The sequence below is a fragment of the Equus przewalskii genome, chromosome 21 (assembly GCF_037783145.1).
Source record: "Equus przewalskii isolate Varuska chromosome 21, EquPr2, whole genome shotgun sequence".
Taxonomy (NCBI): Eukaryota; Metazoa; Chordata; class Mammalia; order Perissodactyla; family Equidae; genus Equus; species Equus przewalskii.
Window position 1 is genome coordinate 25,007,253 of NC_091851.1, and position 20,565 is coordinate 25,027,817.

General features: G+C 37.8%; 1 protein-coding gene across 4 annotated transcripts in view; it reads left to right on the forward strand.

The window, feature by feature from the left end:
- ASIP (agouti signaling protein) overlaps positions 1–20,565 on the forward strand; it is a 116,757-nt gene that overhangs the window by 58,168 nt on the left and 38,024 nt on the right. The window contains exon 2 of one of the 4 annotated variants that reach the window (XM_070588067.1): positions 2,253–2,344. The exons of the other annotated variants lie outside the window; for them this stretch is intronic. The gene's annotated coding sequence lies outside the window, so the exon portion shown is untranslated. The remainder of the gene's footprint in view (positions 1–2,252; positions 2,345–20,565) is intronic. 4 annotated transcript variants of the gene reach the window in all.

Here is a 20,565-nt window from a genome sequence, read left to right on the forward strand (position 1 = left end):
TCTTCAGGTTTGATTTCTGGGTGTTTGTCTTTTTCTTTCTGATCTGAAGTGTTAATATACCTGTTTATACTATTTGACAGGGTGGATTTGTGTCTTTGCATAGTGGTAGTATCTGGTCACAGATTCCACCTGCTGCCACTGGAGGGGGGTGTTGCATGAGCTGTGTATTCTGAGGCCACCAAAATCCCTGGCTGCTGTGCCTGTCCAAGCCTGGGCCACAGTGGCACAGTGGGCTCTCCCACCAAATGAGTAGGCTATCACGTGGGGGCTCAGGGCTGCTACTGCTTGCTCCCACAGTGCCACTGAGGCATGCTCCCACCTTCAGGACAGCAAGCAGTACTGTGGGCCTTCTTGGCAGCTGAGAAGTTGTTCGTCCTGGAATGCAGATTGCAACCACCTAATCCTAGGTCACACTGGCCATTGTGCTTAGTGGGCAGGGCTTCCCCACTAGATCTGAGCCTGGGCCACTCCCTGGGACCACAGCAGCACTATGGGCTCTCCAACTGGATGGGAAAGCAATCACATGGGGATTCAGGGCTGCTATAATCTGTTCCTGCAATCGCACTAAGGTGCACTCCCACCCTCGGGGCCACAGCTGTACAATGGGTGCTCCAGCTGGGAAAGCAGTCACATGCATGTAAAGGGCTGCAAGGGAGCTGGAGAATGCTCACTTATCTCACCACCTCCCAGGGATAGTCCATCCACCTTCAGATGTATAGTCTTGTGGGTCTCTCAAGTGTCCTATTGTGCTGTGTGGGTATCCTCCATTGATCAATGAATGTCCATTTTGTGTAGTTTGAAGGGGGAGAAATAAAGGAAATAGTTCATTCTGCCATGTTGCTGACATCACCCCAGGACCTCCTGGTATTTCAATTTTTAATTTTTTGAGAAATCTGTATACTGTTTTCCATAGTGGCTGTATCAGTTTGCAGTCACACCAGCTGTGTGTTAGGGTTCCCTTTTCTCCACATCCTCTCCAACATTTGTTATTTCTTGTCTTGTTGTTTACAGCCATTCTGATGGGTGTGAGGAGATACCTCATTGTAGTTTTGATTCCCATTTCCTTAATAACTAGTGATGTTGGACATCTTTTTTTGAGCCTGTTGGCCAACTGTATGTATTCTTTGGAAAAGTGTGTGTTCATATCCTCTGCCCATTTTTTGATCATGTGTTTTTGTTGTTGTTGTTGAGTTGTATGAGATCTTTATATATTTTTGAAAATAACCCCTTGTCAGATACGTGATTTGCAAATATTTTCTCCCAGTTGGTGAGTTGTCTCTTCATTTTTTTGATGGTTTCCTGTGCTATGCAGAAGCTTTTTAGTCTGATGTAGTCTATTTGTTTATTTTTCCTTTTGTTTCCCTTACCTGAGTAGACATGGTGTTTGAAAAGATACTGCCAAGACCAATGTCAAAGAGCATACTGCCTATATTTTCTTCTAGGATTTTTATGGTTTCAGTTCTTACTTTCAAGTCTTTGATCCATTTTGAGTTAATTTTTGTGGATGGTGAAAGATAACGGTCTACTTTCGTTCTTTTGCATGTGCCTGTCCAGTTTTCCCAACACCATTTATTGAAGAGATTTTCCTTTCTCCAGTGTGTGTTCTTGGCTCCTTTGTCAAAGATTAGCTGTCCATAGATGTATGGTTTTATTTCTGGGCTCTCAATTCTGTTCCACTGATCTGTATGTCTGTTTTTCTGAATAGACTAATCACAAGGAAAGAGATTGAAGCAATAATCAAAAACCTCCCAAAAAAACAAAAGTCCAGGACCAGATGGCTTCTCTGTTAAATTCTACCAACATTCAAAGATTTAATACCTATCCTTCTCAAACTATTCTGAAAACTTGAAGAGGGCAGGATGATTCCTAACCCATTTTATGAGCCCAACATTACCCTGATACCAAAACCAGACAAGAACAACACAGAAAAGGAAAATTATAGGACAATATCACTGATGAACATAGATGCAAAAATCCTCAACAAAATATTAGCAAATCAAATACAGCAATACATTAAAAAGATCATACACCATGCTTAAATGGAGTTTATTCCAGGGATGCAGGGGTGGTTCAACATCCATAAATCTATCAATGTGATACACTATGTTAACAAAATGAAGATTAAAAACCACATGATCCTCTCAATAGATGCAGAGAAAGAATTTGACAAGTTCCAACATTTATGATAAAAACTCTCAGAGTAACATCAGGATCATGGCAGAGTGAGTTGTTCTTTGTCTCTCCCCTTTAAGTCACAACTGAATGGACATTCATTAACCAGCAGAGGATTCCTCACACAGCACAAGAGGACATCTGAGAGATCCACGCAGCTATACATCTGAAGGTGGGTGGCCTTGATCCCTGGGAGGCAGTATAACTAGGTGAGCTCACTCCTTCCCCTCCCCAGCAGCAGTGAGCCAGGTGGCGGATCCTCACACGGTGGCCAGCACAACTGTAAGAGGAGGTAGGGACAGCCCAGCCTGTGTGAATGCTTTCCAAATTGCAGCCTGGCCCATGGGAGCACCCACCATGCTGCAGAATCCCTACCAGTGGGAATGCTCTACACTGAGTTGCAGTGGCTTAGCCCATATGATAGTGACCACCCACTGAACATAGCACAGGTGAGAAGGCACCACACCTGCTCAGAATGCATCCCCACTCATGGAGCCAGCAACCCACAGGACCCACTGAGTGGCAGCTCAGCCCCTGCATGGGCACACCTCACCCCTAGCACAGCACAGGCGAAAAGGTGCCCTGCTCACTCAGAAGGGACCCCCACCCATGGAGCACAGCAGCCAATGGGATCCACTGAGTGGCAGCTCAGCTCTGCATAGGTGCCCCTCCCACCTAGAATGTGGTAGGTCAGCCAGTCCCTTGCTGAGCACAGAGCCCTGGCTATGGTGCCCAACCCACCCACCCAGCAAAGAGGCCCTACCCATGTAAGCACAACCTGCAGAGTGGCTGCGGCCAGCCTGGGCAATTGCAGAGTAGCCCTACCTGCAAAACTTCCAGCAGATGGGGCAGGATCAGAAAACACAGCTCCTGCTCTCCCCTCAGCAGCAGCAGGTGGAATCTGACCTGATACTGCCGTAAATGTGTCAGCAAAGGATTACTTCATCAAACACCATGAAGAACTACATTAACACTTCAGAGCAGAAAGAAAATGACAAGTCCCCAGAAACAATCCTGAAGTCACAGAAATTTACAATCTAAACGACAGAGGATTCAAAATAGTTATCACAAAGAAACTCAATGAGTTACTAGAAAACTCAGAAAAGCACTTCAATGAGCTCAGGAATAAAATTAATGAGCAGAAGGGATACTTCACAAAAGAAACTGAAACTCTAGAAAAAATACCAAACAGAAATTCTGGATATAAAGAACACAATTAATGAGATAAAAGTAATCTAGAATCCATAAAAAATAGAGCTGATGTTATGGAGGAGGACAGAATTGGTGATTTAGAGGTTAGAAATATAGAAATCCTTCAGGTGGAAGAGGAGAGAAAAGTAAGAATTTTTTGAAAATGAAGAAACTCTTTGAGAAATATCTGACTCAATTAGGAAAAGCAACATAAGGATTATAGGTATTCCAGAGCAAGGGGAGAGGGAGAAAGGAGCAGAGCATTTGTTTAAAGAAATAAAAGCTGAGAACTTCCCAAATATGGGGAAAAAACTGGACTTACAAGTGCATGAAGCCAGTAGAACTCCTAATTACATCAATGCAAAAAGACTTTCTCCAAGGCATATACTATTAAAACTGGTAAAAGTCAATGACAAAGAAAAAATGTCAAGGGCAGCAAGGCAGAAGAAAATAACCTTCAAAGGAACCCCTATCAGGCTTTCCACGGGTTTCTCAGCAGAAATCTTACAGGCTATGAGACAGTGGAATGATATATTCAAAATACTGAAGACAAAAACTTTCAGCCAAGAATACTCTATCAAGTGAAACTATCCTTCACATATGATTGAGAAATAAAAACTTTCCCAGATAAACAATAGCTGAGGGAGTTCATCACCACTAGACCTCCCTTACAAGAAATGATGAAGGAAGCCCTCCTAACTGTAACAAAAAGGCAAAAGTTTACAAAATCTTGAGCAAGAAAATTAATAGAAAGACTAGGAAAATTGCAGCTCTATATCAGAATAGGTCAGTAAACACTTAAGCATAACATGAAAAACAAAGAGAAGGAAAGCATCAAAAATAACAATAAACACTTCAATTTAGTCACAAACTCACAACATGGAAAATAACAATTTGTAACAACAGTAATTCAGAAGAGGCAGAGAAACGGGATGGAACCTGCTTAGGCTAATGGAGATAAGAGACTGTCAGAAAATGGACTATCTCATCTATAAGATCTTTTATACAAACCTCATAGTAACCACTAAACAAAAAAAATCAGAGTAGAGTCACAAATCATAAAGAGAAAACTGAGAGAACCAGCACAGAAAACCACCAAACTGAAATGGCAGTCAGAAATACAAGAGAAAAGAAACAATGGAAATATAGAACAACCAGAAAACAGGAGATAAAATGGCAGTATTAGGCCTTCATATATCAATAATCACTCTAAATGTAAATGGATTGAATTCTCCAATGTAAAGCCACAGAGTGGCTGGATGCATTAAAAAACAAGACCCAACAATATGCTGCCTCCAGGAAACACATCTCAACTCTAAAGACAAACAAAGGCTCAGAGTGAAGGGATGAAAGATAATACTCCAAGTAAATGGCAAGCAAAGGAGAGCAGGTGTTGCCACACTTATATCAGACAAAGCAGACTTCAAGATAAAAACTACAATGAGAGGCAAAGAGGGGCAGTATATAATGATAAAGGGAACTTTCCACCAAGAAGACATAACACTCATAACATGTATGCACCTAACACAAGAGCACCAAAGTATATAAAGCAACTATAAACAGACCTAAAGGGAGAAATTGACAGCAACACATAGCACTAGGGGACCTCAACACTCCACTTACATCAATGGATAGATCATCCAGACAGAAACTCAACAAGGAAAGAGTACTCTTAAATTAAATACTTGACCAGATGGACTTACTATATAGAGAGAGAACATTCCATCCCAAAACAGCACAATAGACATTCTTCTCATGTGAACATGGAAAATTCTCAAAGATAGACAACATGTTGGGAAACAAGGCAAGCCTCAATAACTTTAAGAAGATTGAAATCATATCAAGCATCTTTTATGATCACAATGCTATGAAACTAGAAATCAACAAGAAAAAAGCTAGGAAAGAGACAAATATGTGGAGACTAAACAGCATGCTACTGAACAACCATTGGATCAATGAAGAAATCAAAGGGGAAATCAAAGAATACCTGGAGACAAATGGAAATGAAAACACGACATACCAACTCTTATGGAATGCAGCAACAGCAGTCCAAAGAGGGAAATTTATAGCAATACAGGCCCACCTTAACAAACAACAAAAATCTCAAATAGGTAATCTTAAACTACACTTAACGGACCTAAAAAAAGAAGAACAAACAAAGCCCAAAGTCAGCAGAAGGAGGGAAATAAGAAAAATTAGAGCAGAAATAAATGAATTAGAGACTAAAAAAGCAATAGAAAGGATCAATGAAACTAAGAGCTAGTTCTTTGAGAAGATAAACAAAATAGACAAACCCTTAGCCAGACTCACAAAGAAAAAAAGACAGAAGTCTCAAATAAATAAAATTAAAAATGAAAGAGGAGAAATTACAACAGATACCATAGAAATACAAAGGATTATAAGAGAATACTATGAAAAACTATATGCCAACAAATTGAACAACCTAGAAGAAATGGGTAAATTCAGGCTCATACCTCTCAAAACTGAATCAAGAAGTAATAGAGAATCTGAATAGACCAATCACAAGTAAAGAGATTGAAACAGTAATCAAAAACCTCCCCAAAAACAAAAGTCCAGGACCAGATGGCTTCTCTGGAGAAATCTACCAAACACTCAAAGAAAATGGAACACCTATCCTTCTCAATCTATTCCAAAAAGTGGAAAAATATGGAATGCTTCCTAACTCATTCTATGAGGCCAACATTACCCTGATACCAAAACCAGATAAGGACAACTCAAAGAAGGAAAATTACAGGCCAATATTGATGATGAACATAGATACAAAAATCCTCAACAAAATATTGGCAAATTGAATACAGCAATATGTTAAAAGGGTCATACACCATGACTGAGTGGGATTTATACCAGGGATGAAGGAATGGCTCAAGATTTGCAAATCAATCAATGCAATACACCACATTAACAAAATTAGGAATAAAAACTACATGATTATCTCAATAGCTGCAGAGAAGTCATTTGACAAGATCCAACACCCATTTATGATAAAAACTCTCAATAAAACAGGTATAGAAGGAAAGTACCTCAACATAATAAAAACCAGATGTGACAAACCCATAGCCAACATCATACTTAGTGGTGAAAAATTGGAAGACATCCCTCTAAGAACAAACAAGACAAGGCTGCCCACTCTCACCACTCTTATTCAACATAGTACCAGAGGTTTTGGCCAGAGTAATGAGGCAAGAAAAAGAAATAAGAGGTATCCAAACTGGCAATGAAGAAGTGAAACTGGGGTCCGGCTTGGTAGCGCAGTGGTTAAGTTCACTCGTTCTGCTTCAGCAGCCCAGGGTTTACTGGTTCGGATCCTGGGTGCATACATGGCACTGCTTGGCACACCATGCTGTGTTAGGCATCCCACATATAAAGTGGAGGAAGATGGGCATGGATATTAGCTCAGGGCCAGTCTTCCTCAGCAAAAAGAGGAGGATTGGCAGCAGTTAGCTCGGGGCTAATCTTCCTCAAAAAAAAGAGAAAGAAATGGAAAGATATTCCATGCACATGGAATGGAAGAATAAACACAGTTAAAGTGTCCATATTACCTAAAGCAGCTACAGATTCAATGCAATCCCAGTGAGAATCCCAATGACATTCGTTACAGAAATAGAACAAAGAATCCTAAAATTTATATTAGGAAAAACAAAAGACCCTGAATAGCCAAAACAATCCTGAGAGAAAAGAATAAAGTTGGAGGTATCAGACTCCCTGAATTCAAAATATACTACAAAGCTATAGTAATCAAAACAGCATGGTACTGGCAGTTGACTCTTTTTTTTTTAAGGGTTGTACTTGGTGGCTTTGTCAGGCAGGTGGTACTGCTATACTAGGAAATGGCCCTTACCCTTTAACTCACTCTCTGATTTCCTTTTCTCTTCCTAGGAATCTGTATTGTTTCTGCTGGACCACTTGTTCCCTGTTCAACCAAACAAACTTCTAATGTTTTTATTTACCCCAAAACTCAAGGTCCTCATTGTTAACATCATTTATTTCAGCCATAGCCACATTGCCTTTTTACTGGGGCTCTGGGGCTTGCTGTCCATTGTCATCCTTCCTCCTCCCACCCTGAGGAGAATGAGTAACCACCATTCAGGCACCATTTAGAAGGGAGTCCAGAAGCTTCTAAGAAAGACTTCTAAACAAGTCAAATACTAGAATGTAGGCTCCTCCCTCTATAAGCTCCAGGAGGGCAGAGCTCTTGTCTGAAGTGCTTATTGTTGTATCTCCAGTGCCCATGATGCCTGACACAAAATAGATGCTCAACAAATATCTGAATTTGTTGAAATTGTTGAAATCAAATGAATTAATATACTGGAACTCATTGAGAATCTGGATGTTTGCTTTGTGGGATTTTAGACCTTCAGTAAAATCATCCTGGTCCAAAGATTGCTTCAGTTCGTTGCCTGCCCTAGTGTCAGCACTGCTGTCACTCAAGATGTGTCCACCAAGAAGCTGTTAAAATGAAGATACCCCTTTACAGAAAACCTAAAAACTCATTCATATTGCTAAGCAAAAAGCAAGGAAATAAGGAAGAGAAGGAGGGACTTAAATAGCGCTGGAGATTTCTCCTCTCAATAATCGTATAAAATGGGAGTTAGAAATCTGCTATTTCCTCAGGCTATCTCAATTATTGTATGATGACCTTCTAGCCTAGCTTAACTGTGAGTCTAGTGATTAAAGAATGTCTTTAACAGCATGGCTCCTAAATGCAAACCAGCTCTTTAATCTGGTACTTAACTGAAGTAACAGCAATCTGTTCCAACACTAGAGGAAAAACTGGCTGTGTGAAATATATTAAGACACTATGGCATCTTCCTAAGGGATTTAAAGGGCTATTTTGACTATATGCAATTTTCACAATATATACTGACTTTAGACTGTAACCCCAGGTTGCAATATGCCTTCACTATATTCATTTAATCTGCTGTCACGCATTAGTTCTGTGTGTGTGTGTATGGCACACGTGTGCATTCTATGACTGAAGAGGGAGTGCTAGCTAGTTTGTATTCTCAGTGAGAAAAGAACAGTTAGTTAATTTGTGGATTATATTTATGTCTAACTTTATATCCTCATTATTAATTAAAGTGAGATCTTCTGCCTTGACTATAAAATTAGTGAGTGAACTTCAGTTTTGACATTGTATAGTATTTTGTTTTAATTTTTCCATTCAACAAATAGTTATTGAGCACCTACTAATGTCAAGCATAGTGCTAGTTATCGTCAAGTGTTATTTCCTCTAATAACAATAGCCACAGCAGTTTTCATGAAAATCTGCTTCCTCCAAAGCCATTGAGGAGTTATGAAAGAACCAGACCGTGAATGGGGCAAGGTGGGGTCTGAATTCTGCAAACACTGAAAGTGAAACAACGTGAATATACGCCAAGGAAGAAAATGTGAGGTTTGAATGAAAATTTATTGACTCTGTAACATGTCTGACAAAAGAGTGCTTAGTGCTTCCAGGAGGGTATAGCCATTCTTGGGAGATATTTTTGATAGAGTTAAGTGCCAAAGAGTTCCTGGCATCAGGAAAAACAGCCATTTCCTCTGCTGTGATTTTTAAGTGATCTCTGAGCTGCTGGAGATCAAGGGGACATTCTCTGGGACTGAGGGCAAAAAGAGCATTGTACCTAATGATTGCAGAAAACTCATTTTTAAAAAGTACCCTTGGAACATTTCTGAAAACTGAACAAATGCTAAGCCATAAGATGAGGCTAAACAAATTTTTCAAGGATTAGTATCATACAGACCACATTCTGGGACCACAATGCAACTAAGTTAGAAATCTATAATACAAAGAAAATCTGAAAAACTTCACATATTTGGGAATTTAAGAAGATACTTCTTAACTACTCATAGGCTAAAAGAGAAATTATAATGGAAACTAGAAAATACTTATAACTGAACAGTAGTAAAACTACTATGTATCTAAACCTGTGGGGTGCAAGCAAGCACTATTTAGAGAGACATTCATAGCCTTAAAGGAAAAAAATGAAGAAAGTCTTAAAATTAAAAAATCAAGCACTCAAAAGGAAGTTAAGGTGTCCAGCCCAGCGGCACAGTGGTTAAGTTCACATTTTCTGATTCGGTGGCCCAGGGTTCACCAGTTTGGATCCTGGGTGTGGACCTGTGCACCGTATGTTGGGCCATGCTTGGCAGGTGTCCCACATATAAACTAGAGGAGGATGGGCACAGATAGTGGCTCAGGGCCAGTCATCCTCAGCAAAAAGAGGAGGATTCAGGGCAGATGTTACTCAGGGCTAATCTTCCTCAAAAAAAAAAAAAAAAGAAGTTAAGGAAAAAAATAGCAGAACAATCTCAAAGAAAGGAAAAGAAAAAAAAGTGAAGCTGAAATTAATGAAAAGGAAACCAAACATAAAATAGAGAAGGTTGACAAAGCCAAAATTTGGTGTTTTGAAAATACTTCTGGTAAAATTAACTAAGTAAACAAAAGAGAATGCAAAAATAAATATTATAAATAATAAAAGTTGATATGGGCCAGCCTGGTGGCATAGTGATTAAGTTCACATACCCCACTTCGGCAGCCCAGGGTTTGTGGATTCAGACCCCCAGTGTGGGTTCAGACACCACTCATCAAGCCACACTGTGGTGGCATCCCACATACAAAACAGAAGAAGGTTGGCACAGATGTTAGCTCAGTGACAATCTTCCTCAAGTAAAAAGAGGAAGATTGACAACAGATGTCAACTCAGGCCCAATCTTCTTCACCAAAAAGAAAAAAAAAGTTGATATGATATGGTGAAGGGATTAAGTAGATACAAAGAACAGTATAGACAATTTTAGGCCAACATATTTGAAAACATATGAAATAAATAAATTCAAACCAATTAGGGAAGAAATAGAAAACCTGAATTGTCCTATGACCATTAAAGAAATTGGACCATAATTTAAAAATCTTACCATGCTCTGTGTGATCCACTCTGATAAGCCTGGCCAGTAAGTTCTACCAAAATTTCAAGGAATAGACAATCTTACACAAAATTTTCAGAGAATTTTTTTTAAAAAAATTTTTAAATGAGGGACACTTCCCAGTTTATCTGATGTAGGTAGAATCACTTTGATACCAAAACCAAACAAGGATAGTGAAAGAAAACAGGACAGGAAAAAACATAGTACTACATGACCAAGTTAGGTTTATACTAGGAATGCAGTTGGTTCAGTAATGGAAAGTAAATTAATCTAATTCACCACATGAACAGATTAAAGGAGAAAAACCATATGATTGTACCAATAGATGAAGAAAAATCCAAGGTTAGTTCATGATTTAAAAAGAAGACAGGCAATAAAAAGGAACCTTCTTAATCCAATAAAGGCATCTATACTATCACATATAATTGTGAAATGTTGAAAGTACCTCTTTTGTTGAAAGATTAGCAAGAATGTTTAATCTTATTCAACATTATTCTGAAGACTCTAGCCAATACAATAAGATAAGAATGGGAAATAAAATATATAAGGATTGGAAAGGAAGAGAGAAAATGGTGGCTTTTGTGGATATATGTTCATCTATGCAGGAAATCCAAAAGAACTTTCAGTGAATTATTAAAATTAAGAGAATTTAGAAGGTTTATGGGTATAAATCAGTTTATAAAAGTCTATTTCATTTCTATATTCCAGCAACAATTAGTAAATAAAATTTATATAAAGATACCATTTACAATAGCAATAAAAAATACTTAGGAATAAATCTAATAAAAATTGTGCAAGCCCTATGGAGAAAATTTTAAAAGTGTATTGAAAGACATTGAAAAACTACCTAAGCAAATGGACAGATATGTTCACATAAAAAGATATTGTAAAGATGACATTTCTCCTCTGATTGATTTATAGATTTAATACAATTTTGATAAAAATCCCAACAGCCTTTTTTTGTGGAATTTGACAAGCTGTTTCTATAATTTTTACATGGAAGAGCTAAGGACCAGGAATGGCCAAGAAATTCGTGAAGAAGAACAAAGTCAAAGGACTTGCCCTATCACATATTAAGATTTATAAACCTATAGTAATTAAAATAGTATCTTAAGACAAATAGACCAATGAAACAGAATAGAAATCCCAGAAACAAACCCAAGCATATGTAGAAATTTGGTTTATGACAGAGGTAGCATTGCAGAAAGGAAGGAAAAAGATGGACAATTCAATAAGTTGTGCTGGGGCAATTGTTATGACACGGCAAAAAATTATATTGGATTTCTACTTTATACTATATACAAAAATTAATTCTAGATTGATAAAGACTGAAATACAAAGAACTCTGAATAGATATTTGATGATATTAAGAAATTTGTAAGATTTTTAGGTATGATATTATTATTGTGGTTAGGTTTTTAAAAATAGTTCTTATATTTTAAAAATACATTTTATAATATTAATGGATGAAATATTATGTTTTTGAGGGTGTAGTGGGTGGGAGTAAAGATACAACAAGATTGGCCTTGATTTTAACATTTTTGAAGCTGGGTGAAGGGAATATATGGGTTTAATATACTATTTTCTCTACTTTTGTATATATTTGAAATTCCGCACTATAAAAAGTTAGAGATTTTAATGTGAAAGACAAAACTATAAACCTTTTAGAAGATAATATAGGAAAATGCCTTTATGACCATGGGATAGGAAAGGATCTCTTGAACATAAAGAAAGAAAAATATTGATAAATTTGACTACATTCAAATTTAGAATTTTGATTCATCCAAAGATACCATAAAGAGAGTGATAGGGCAAGCCACAAATTGGGAGAAAATATTTGCAACACATGTAACCAACAAAGAATTTGTATACAAAATATTTATGAAACAATAAGAAAAAGACAATTGGTGGGAAAATGGGGAAATGACTTGAACTGGAATTTCACAGAAAGGAAAATTCAAATACCCATAAAAGTATGAAGAGATGCTCAAGCTCTTTAGTAGTCAAGAAAATATGAATTAACACTATAATGAAACACTGTTTTATACCAGATGGGCAAAAATTTTAAAAGTCAAAAAATAACCAAACATTGGTGTGTTAAATTGGTAAAATGAACTTGGAAAACAGTTGGGCATTACCTAATAAAGTTGAACATGCACATAACCTTATAACCTATCAATTCCATTCTCAAGTATATGGAGTACCCACTGCAAGTGTGCCCAGGAGACTTATACAAGAATGTTTAGAGCAACTGATATGACCATCACAGTAAAATATGGATAAGTAAATTGTGGGATATTCACACACTTGAATACCATACGGCAGCAAAAATAATTAAACCAGAACTTCACACATCAACAGATAAAACAAAAGAAGTAAGTCCCATAATACATACAGAATTATTCCATTTGGATAAAGTTCAAATAAAGTTCAAAAACAGACTAAATTAGAGGAGTGATGTCAGCATCATGGTAGAGTGAGCACTTCCCTTAGACTCTCCCCTCTAAGATACAATGAAAAGGACATTCATATACCAACAGAGGACATTCACACAACACAAAAGATATCTGAAAGATCCATGCAGTCGTAAGTCTGAGGGTAGAGGTGCTGGAACCCTGGAGGAGGTGGAAGGAGGTAAGGGAATCTCCTCTCCCTCCCAAATGACAGCAACCTGGGACTGTTTGTGGCTCTGAGAGGAGAGGGGAGAGGGGCAATCCTCCACAGGAACACTTTTGCTCTCCAAGTTCCTGCACAGCCTGAGGGAAAGCCCCACACAGAGGTGGCTAAGCAATTGCAGGGGTGTCTTCATCAAGCCAGCACCCAATGACAGCAGATAGTGAAGGCAGAGCAAGAAACCCCCCGGGTCTTTCAGGCAAAAGAAAGTGCTCCCCATCACCCCTGTTCAGTACTCCAGCTCAGCAACTTGGCCAGAGCACCCATGCATACGATAGAAAAGCAGCAGCTGTGAACATGCAAACCATGGATCAAGGTGGGCTCAGACTACATAGTTCTTGACCCCCACCCAGTGACAGTAGGTGGAAGCTGCAATGAAATACTATCACTACACAGAGGCACAAATACATGCCATCCAACAATATGAAAAAATATTATAATACTCCAGACCAGAAGCAAAATGACAAGCACCCAGAAATCGATCCTGAAGGCACAGAAATTTATAATCTAAACGACAGAATTCAAAATAGCTATCATAAAAAATCTCAATGAGTTAGAAGAAAATACAGATGGACAGTTCAATGAAATCAATAACTTCTTCACAAAAGAGATTGAAACTATAAGGAAAAAGCAATCAGAAACATCGGAGATGAAAAATTCAATGAATGAGATGAAGAAAAATCTGGAATCCCTGCATAACAGAGCTGAAATTATGGAAGAAAGAATTAGCAACTTGGTGGACAGAAATATAGAAATGCTTCAGATGAAGGAGGAGAGAAAATGAAGACCAAAAGAAATGAAGAAATTCTCTGAGAAATGTCCAATTCAATTAGGAAATGCAACATAAGGATTATAGGTATTCAAGAGGGAGAAGAAGAAGAGAAAGGAGCAGAAAGCTTGTTCAAAGAAATAATAGCTGAGAACTTCCCACACCTGGGGAAGGAGCTGGAAATACAAGTAAGTAAGTTAATATAACTCCTAATTACATTAATGTAAAAAGACATTCTCCAAGGCATATGTTAGTAAAACTGGCAAAAGTCAGTGACAAAGAAAAAGTGTTAAGGGAAGCGAGGCAGAAGGAAATAACCTACAAAGGAACCCCTATCAAACTTTCAGCAGATTTCTCAGGAGAAACCTTACAGGCCAGTAGAGAGTGGAGTGATATATTCAAAATTCTGAAAGACAAAAACCTTCTGCCAAGGATACTCTATCCATTGAAAATATCTTTCAGATATCATGGAGAAATAAAAACTTTCCCAGATAAAAGCTGAGGGAGTTCATCACCACAAGACTCCACCCTACAAGAAAGGACCAAGAAGGTCCTCATACCTGGAAAGCAAGAAAGAGTTTACAAAACTTTGAGCAAGAAGATAAATAGGCAGACAAAATCAGAAAATTGCAACTCTGTATGAGAACAGATTAGCAAATAATTAATTATAACCGTAAAGATAAAGGGAAGGAAAACATCAAGAATAAATATAATCTCATCATTTTAACTACAAACTGACAACACAAGATGGAATAAGTGGTGACAATAACTTAGAAGGGGACGAGAAAAAGGATGGAATTGATTAAGACTAAGGAAATAAGAGGCTATCAGAAAATGGACTATCGCATCTATAAGTTTTTATACAAACCTTATGGTAATGACTAAACAAATAATCAGAACATAGACATAAATGATAAATAAAGAGAAAACTATGAAAACCATCATAGAGAACTACCAAACTGAATTGGTAGTCTGAAATGCACAAGACAAGAAACAAGGGAAAGGCAGAAGAACTGAAAAATAAGCAATAAAGGGGCAGCATTAAGCCCTCATATAGCAATACTCACTCTAAATGTAAATGGACTGAACTCTTCAACCAAAAAACACAGAGTAGGGGGCTGGCCCAGTGGCATAGTGATTAAGTTCACATACTCCACTTCAGCAGCCTAGGGTTTGCAGTTTCTGATCCTGGGTGTGGACATAGCACTGCTCGTCAAACCACGCTGTGGCTGCATCCCACATAAAGTGGAGGACGATTGGCACAGATGTTAGCTCAGGGCCAATCTCCCTCACACACACACAAAATACAGAGTGGTTGGATGGATTAAAAAACAAGACCCAACAATATGCTGCCTCTAGGAAACATACCTCAGCTCTAAAGACAAACACAGGCTCAGAGTGAAGGGATGGAAAACAATACTCCAAGTCAATGGCAAACAAAAGAAAGCAGGTGTTGCCATATTTATATCAGACAAAGTAGACTTCAAGACCTAACAGGTAATGTGAGACAAAGAGGGGCAGTATATAATGATGAAAGGACACTCCACGAAGTAGACATAACAGTTATAAATACATATGCACCCAACACAGGAGCACAAAAATACATGAAGCAACTATTAACAAACCTAAAAGGAGATATCAACAACAACATAATAATAGTGGGGACCTTAACACCCCACTTACATCAATGGATAGGTCATCCAGACAGAAAGTCAACAAAGAAAGTGGATTTAAACGAAAAACTAGACCGGATGGACTTAATAGATATATATAGAATACTCCATCCCAAAACAGGAGAAAACACATTCTTCTCAAGTACACATGGAATACTCTCAAGGGTAGACCGTATGTTGGGAAACAAGGCAAGCCTCAATAAATTTTAGAAGATTGAAATCATATCAAGCACCTTTTCCAACCACAGTGCTATGAAACTAGAAATCAATGACAAGCAAAAAGCTGGGAAAGTGACAAATATGTGGAGACTAAACAACATGCTCCTGAACAACCAATGGATCATTGAAGAAATTAAAGGAGAAATGAAAAAATATCTGGAGAAAAATGAGAATGAAAATACACCATATCAACTCATATGGGATGCAGCAAAAGCAGTCCTAAGAGGGAAATTCAGGCTAACCTTAACAAACAAGAAAAATCTCAAGCAAGCAATCTTAAACTACACCTAACAGAACTAGAAAAAGAAGAACAAACAAAGCCCAAAGTCAGCAGAAGGAGAGAAATAAGAAAATTTAGAGCAGAAATAAATGTAATTGAAACAAACAAGCAAAAAATGGTAGAAAGGATCAATGAAATAAAGAAATTATTCTTTGAGATGATAAACAAAATAGACAAACTCTTAGCCAGACTCACTAAGAAAAAAAGAGAGAAGGCTCAAATAAATAAAATTAGAAATGAAAATGGGAAATTACAAGTGATACCACAGAAACACAAAGGGTTATAAGAGAATATTGTGAAAAAGTGTATGCCAACAAATTGGACAATCTAGAAGAAATGGATAAATTCTTAGAAGCATACCACCTCCCAAAACTGAACCAGGAAGAAATAGAGAATCTGAATAAACCAATCACAAGTAAAGAGATTGAAACAGTAATCAAAAACCTCCCCAAAAATAAAAGTCCAGGACCAGATGGCTTCTCTGGAGAATTCTACCAAATATTCAAAGAAGACTTAATACCTATCCTTCTCAAACTATTCCAAAAAATTGAGGAAGATGGAGGACTTCCTAACACATTTATGAGGCCAACATCACCCTGATACCAAAGCCACACAAGGACAACACAAAGAAGGAAAATTACAGGCCAATATAGCTTATGAACATAGATGCAAAGATCCACAACAAAATATTGGCAAATTGAATACAGCAATACATTTAAAAAAATCATACACCATGGTCAAGTGGGATTTATACCAGGGACACAGGGATGGTTCAACATCCACAAATCAATCAATGTGATACACCACATTAACAAAATGAGGAATAAAAACCTTATGATCATCTCAATAGATGCAGAGAAACCATTTGACAAGATCCAACAGCCACTTATGATGAAAACTCTCAATAAAACTGTATAAAAGGAAAGTGCCTCAAGATAATAAAGACCATATGTGACAAACCCACAGCCAATATCATACTCCTCGGGGAAAAACTGAAAGCCATCCTTCTGAGAACTGGAACAAGACAATGGTGCCCACTCTCACCACTCTTATTCAACATAGTACTGGAGGTTTTGGCCAGAGTAATTAGGCAAGAAAAATAAATAAAAGGGATCCAAACTGGCAATGAAGAAGTGAAACTATCACTGTTTACAGACTACGTAATTTTATATATAGAAAACCCTAAAGAATCCATTGGAAAACTATTAGAAATAATCAACAACTACACCAAAGTTTCAGGTACAAAATCAACTTGCAAAAATCAGTTGCATTTCTAGACTCTAATAATGAAGTAACAGAAAGAGAACTCAAGAACAAAATCCCATTTGCAATCACAACAAAAAGAATAAAATACCTAGGAATAAATTTAACCAGGAAGGTGAAAGCCCTATACCTTGAGAACTGTAACACATTATTGAAAGAAATTGATGATGATGTAAAGAAATGGAAAGATATTCCATGCACATGGATTGGGAGAATAAACATAGTTAAAATGTGCATACTACCTAAAGCAATCTGCAGATTCAGTGCAATCCCAATCAGAATCCCCATGACATTCTTCACGGAAATAGAACAAAGAATCCTAAAATTCACATGTGGCAACAAAAGACCCAAAATAGCTAAAGCAATCCTGAGAAAAAAGAACAAAGCTGGAGACATCACAATCCCCGACTTCAAAACATACTACAAAGTGATAGTAAGTAAAACAGCATGGTACTGGTACAAAAACAGGCACACAGATCAATGGAATAGAATTGGAAGCCCAGAAATAAAACTACACATCTACAGACAGCTAATCTTTGATAAAGGAGCCAAGAACATACAATGAAGTCTCTTCAATAAACAGTGTTGGGAAAGCTGGACAGGCACACGCAAAAGAATGAAAGTAGACCATTACCTTACACCATATACAAAAATTAACTCAAAATGCATCAAAGACTTGAAGGTAAGAGCTGAAACCATAAAACTCCTAGAAAATATAGGCAGTACACTCTGGCATCTGTCTTATAGAAGGATCTTTTCAAATACTGTGTCTACTCGGACAAGGGAAACAAAGGAAAAAATAAAGAACTGGGACTACATCAGTCTGAAGAGCTTCTGTGAGGCAAAGGAAACGAAAAGACAACCCCCCAGCTGGGAGAAAATATTTGCAAATCACATATCTGACAAGGGGTTAATCTCCAAAATATATAAAGAACTTGCACAACTCAACAACAAAAAAACAAACAACTTGATCAAAAAACAGGCAGAGGATATGAGCCACCATTTTTCCAAAGAAGATACAGATGGCCAATAGGCACATGAAAAGATGTTCAATATCACTAATCATCAGGGAAATGCAAATCAAAACGACTGTGAGATATCACTTTACACCTGTTAGAATGGCTATAATCACCAAGACAAAAAATAACAGATGTTAGAGAGGATGTGGAGAAAAGGGAACCCTCATATGCTGCTGATGGGAATGCAAACTAGTGTAGCCACCATGAAAAACAGTATGGAGATTTCTCAAAAAATTAAAAATAGAAATACCATAGAACTCGGCTATCCCACTACTGAGTATTTATCCAAAGAACTTGAAATCAACAATTCAAAGAGACTTATGCACCCCTATGTTCACTGCAGCGTTATTCACAATAGCCAAGACTAGTAGCAATAGCAATAATAATAGCAAACTCTAGTATAGAAGTTAATTATCTATACTTCTAAAATTTAATTACCCATATAGATAAATCTCAAATAACAGTAGCAAACACATAGTGCTTACTATGTACAGACATTACTCTATGGGCTTTACGTGTTTGTTTTTTAAAGATTGACGCCTGAGCTAACATCTGTTGCCAATCTTCTTTTCTTTCTCTTTCTCTCTCTCTCTCTCTTTTCTTCTTCTTCTGCCCAGAGCCCCCAGTACATAGTTGTATATTCTAGTTATAGGTCCTTCTGGTTGTGCTATGTGGGACACTGCCCCAGCATGGCTTGATAGCAGTGCTAGGTCCACACCCAGAATCTGAACCGGCAAAACCCTAGGCCACCAAAGTGGAGTGCTTGAACTTAACCACTTGGCCACAGGGCCAGCCCCCAGGGTTTACATGTTTTAACTTATTTAATTCTCACAGAAGCCCTATGAGGTTAGTGCTGTTACTATCCCTGTTGTACACATAGGGAAACTGAGGCTCAGAGAGGTTAATCAATTTACCCAAGATCATGCAGCTAATAACAGTGAAGACAGGATATGAGCCCTGGAATCATTAGTGCTTGACCACCAGGTTATACTGCTTCTCAATAGTATTATACTGCTGAAAAATCAAGATGCAAAAAGATCCATACAGTATGAAACCATTTATGTAAATGTTTAAAACCCTCAAAATATTTCTGTGTGTTTTTATAAAATCATATATGTAGAAGTATAAAAATATTCGTCAGAGTGGTACTTACAAACTCAGGATAGTGGTTACCTCTGGGGGAAAGGGGAGAGGTGAATGAGGAGCTAATTTATAACATTCTATTTCTTTGTTTAAAAATCTGAGGTCAATATGGGGAAAATATTAACATCTGTGGTGAGCACATGGGTGAATGTAACAGTTTATATTCCTTGTCCAAGGTCACATATGATAAGTAACAAAGACAGATTTTTTATTAAAAGATCACCTAGTCTAATTCCCTCATTTAGGATTTGGAGCCAGTCTGTATTGATTAGGGAACCAACCAAAGAGTAATTTGTTCAAGGGCCTACTATGAGTCAGTGGCAGGAGCTAGGTCCCCAGACTTCCAGGATACTTTTCACCCTCGCTACCACCCCTACCAACATCCTGCCATTCTTATATGATCTGTTTTACCTCCTGGTTTTTCTCTGAAGCTTCATGGTTTTGCCTGCTGAATAACTTGTGTTTATCCTATTGGCTAATCACTTTTAAAGAAATAATTTTTTTGATTGTTCACTTACCTTCTATTGCTCCATATTCGAACAAGATTGTCTTTCAGGATCATAAGCCCCAATCAGCACGAGAGTCAAGGCTTTCTCTAGGAATTTGATGTCTTTTCTGCTTGCTTTCCCTCCTCTTTCTTTTTCTTTCCCGCTTAGCTTCTCCTCCCATAACCCTATATTCCCATCACCTAATATCCATCAGATTTAAGACTTTGCTCTCTCTTCCTAACTCCATATCCAAATTCTTTATTGGAAAGGCTTACTTGGTGGGTCACATAATGAATTAAAATTTAGAAAGCATTCACATTGTGGAGTGGGTCACAGTTCTCAAGGTGTCTGCATGATCTTATTTGATCCTCTTTTCAGCTCAGATGGTAGGCAGATGAGATAGTGAGTTCAGACAGTTTATGTGACTTGCCCAATATCACAAAGAGAAAGTAACAAAGCCTGATATGGAATCTACATCTCCTGACTCCTTATTCACTTCTCTTTCCAATTGCCCCCATCTCTTCAAACCACCAGAAAAAAGTTGCTTCCTGGAAATGAGGATAAATCAATGTAGGGCTGTGTCACCTTTTACCACACTCTTCCATGGTCATTCCCACAAAAGTAGACAATGCTTGCTGCAGGGCCTTGTATTAAATAAAACCCAAGTGAGTGAGAAGAGGAGAGCCACGGCCTAATAACTTACAGAGTCAACAGAAGGGCAGCTTCTTCAATT